General features: G+C 43.5%; 1 long non-coding RNA gene across 1 annotated transcript in view; it reads left to right on the top strand.

The window, feature by feature from the left end:
• Window positions 1–1470, top strand: part of LOC103605329 — a 2169-nt gene extending 699 nt beyond the window's left edge. The window contains exon 2 of the long non-coding RNA XR_551785.1: window positions 1349–1470. This is a non-coding gene — a long non-coding RNA (uncharacterized LOC103605329). The remainder of the gene's footprint in view (window positions 1–1348) is intronic.
• The last annotated feature ends 1594 nt before the right edge of the window (window positions 1471–3064 follow it).

Raw genomic sequence — 3064 nt, 5'->3', positions numbered from 1 at the left:
GCCTGGGTCACCTGTCCACTCCTGGGGTGGGTCTGCTACTGGGGGAAGCAGGTTGGTAAAGTAGTGGGCCGAGAGAAACAGTAAGTACCTCTGGGCTGAGCACTGAGGCTGGGAAGTCTGTGTTACGTTGCTGGAGGAGGAAGATTACGCAGGGAAATAAGGGAGGGATGTCCATAGAGATGGGGGAGGACAGGATGGGACTGTAATACTGGAGGAAGAGAGGCCTAATAAGAAAGAGGTCATGGCAGCTAAGAGTGAGCAGAAAACCACTTATATAAGTAATTTTATTGGGTACTAAAAGACCTGACTGTTAAAAATAACTCACTACCAATTTTGTCAAGTTTTTCACTTCTCTGGGTTAAAGAAAGAAAGCCCTCTATGGCTGAGTAGGGGAGAGACACATCAGGTTTTATCTGTCATTCTGATCAATTCAACAAACATTTTTCGATTCTCTCTGTGCTAGGCATAATGTTAGATCCTGGTGACACAAAATGAAGACGTATTCTTGTTCTGAAGATTACGAGATAAAGGACAACATGAGACATGCAATACAGCACAATAGGTGCTGTAGTCATTCATTCTGAACATTTATTTAGCATTTACTATTTGTCTGACTGGTGCTGGGCACGTGGGGCTACAAGACACAGCCTTCCCCCTGGTCAGGGGCCAGAACCCCACACTGATCCTCTTCTCACATTCATCACTCTGTATTGAGGTTACTTATGACATCAGTCTCTTCTGGTCTAGTCTAAGCATCATGCAAGCAGGAATGTGTCTGCCTTATTGCTCCACTGAAGTAAACAGATGATAACCGAGACATAGCCCTGACACGGTTATGACAGGTTGTCATGGTTATGGTGATGCCATGATCTTTCCGAGAAGCCAGCAAATCTGCAAAATGGCTTTGTCTCCTCTTTTATTTCTTCTTAGCTGATGTCATGACGCCAGTGAAAAAGCAAATGATCATTTGGAAACAGTCGGTGACTCTCAGTACCAATCTATTTTTATTATTTGCTACCAGTGAAAATGGCCAGAAAACACTATTCTAGCATCCTCTAGGTATTAATTTATTTAATTTTTATGATAACTTTGTGAGAAGTAGGTAGAACTTTATATTTTATGGATGGGTTAACTGAAGTCCAGAGAGGTTAATGAGTTGCCCAAAGTCACACAGCTGTGAAGTGGCTGAGCCGGGATTTGAACACAGGCAGAGGAGCTCCAGGGTGCCCCTCCATAACCACCATGCTATGTTGTTTCTTTTCAATGATGGCAGTAAACCATGCACATGTGCCATGAAAGCTCAACAAAAACCACTGTGTAAATTTGTCTCTTTTTTTTTTTCCCCCAGTGTTCCCTGCCTTGTGAAGCTGACCCTCTCTGAAATTCCTGGCTTCAAAATAAGGGGAATTTCCAAAAGAAAGTCAGGCCATAACCTGGCCTTGGTTAATAATAAAGGACTCTTTCTTTTGCTTTGTTTCCAACTCATTTTGTCCCTAATATTTTTCCATATCGAGACTGCTTTCCTACCTAGAACAGAAAACAAAAACAAAAACAAAACAAAAATGATAAGCTATCCCTGAAAATGGCTTATTTTCCCTGACAACATGAAATAAATGCTCCTTAGCATTTTCTGTTACATATTAATAAATATGGGTTATTATTACAATTAATAAACTGGAAACTGAGTTAGGAAGGCCCTTTCTGTCCTATTTCTTGCTTATGGCATAATTGAGCTGATGAGTTCATTTAATCCATCATCACCTCCCCACTTATCTACCAAGCCATTCCACAGCCCTTTTCTCACTTATAAATTCATGTCCTATTTATCATCATGATTCAAATGTCCAGGCTCAAGATGGAACTTGTCATGGAGTCACTTATTTTTCCACTGGTCTATTAATATGATGGTTTCTCCTTACTCGAGTGCCCAGTAGGGAGCCTCTGCAGACAAGCTCCCTCCTGTGGGATGCAGGACATCTCCACCACTGACCTGACTGCTCCCTGGCCAGTCACTTCCCCAAACTAAACCTAGGTTGCCTGCTGCCAACCTCAGAACCTGCCTCTGGGAACAGATTTGGTGGCACCACTGCCTGCTTGTCTGGGCCTGGCTTAGTGGAATAGTTCCTACTTTTGTGTCCTTCCTATGTGGTCATTTCCATATCACATTTAAAGGAGCCGAGAAAAATGTTGCCCCTGTCTGCAGAACCCATGACTGAGGCTGATCCTAGGAAAAATCGCCCTGTGCCCTTTTCTTCCCTCCCATCACAAACTTTTTTTATCATTTGGTAATCAGGTTCCAATAACCATAAAGAGCAGCCACAAGAGAAAAAACCCAGGGGGGGCAATGGTAATTAAGTGAGAGAGGGTGTGTGTATTTTAGGGAGTTGTGGGGGAAGATGGAGAAAATTTTATTTTTATAATGGGGAGGAGTTTGGAGTGGATTGTATAGACGTGAACCATAAGTACCTACCAGCTGCCTCTGAATACCCCAAGAGAGGTAAAGAACTTTGTACGCAGACCTGAGAAAGTCATTTTGCCTCTGTCTTCTTAGGGCAGAAGGGTCATGTTACAACTGCAGATATTACCCTAATTACACCAGGCAATACCAATAGATTGTGAGTCCCAGCTGCTTTTTAGCCTGGAGGGGTAGGAATGGTTTATCACAACCTCACACAGTGATGAGTTACAACAACCACAGGTGTGTAAAAGGTGCCATCTCTCTGGTTCTTTCTCACAGAGAATTCCACCCACTTTCAATCACCCAAGAGAACTGCTTCCTTCAGTGCAGTCTCCGCCCTGGCCGCTATACTCTCTCCTGATAATATCTCAAGCCTCTCCCTGGAACTCCACTCCATCTCTGGCCCTGCTTTTATCTCTGCTCTTTGGTATGCTGTCTCAACGTGTCTCTGAGAAAATCTGGTGCTGGGATCTCTGACCCAGGCCTTTTCTGTTGCTAAAGAAGTGTGTGTGCTGGCTCCTTGCTTCTTTCTGTGCCTGTGGCCTGTTGGGGAGGGCACTAAATATTCTCCAGTCAGCATTTCAAAGAGAAGATTAGGAGCAAGTT

The sequence above is a fragment of the Galeopterus variegatus genome, unplaced genomic scaffold, assembly GCF_000696425.1.
Source record: "Galeopterus variegatus unplaced genomic scaffold, G_variegatus-3.0.2 Scaffold5741, whole genome shotgun sequence".
NCBI lineage: Eukaryota > Metazoa > Chordata > Mammalia > Dermoptera > Cynocephalidae > Galeopterus > Galeopterus variegatus.
The sequence above is the reverse complement of the archived record's forward strand: the minus strand, read 5'-3'. Positions and strand labels throughout refer to the sequence as shown.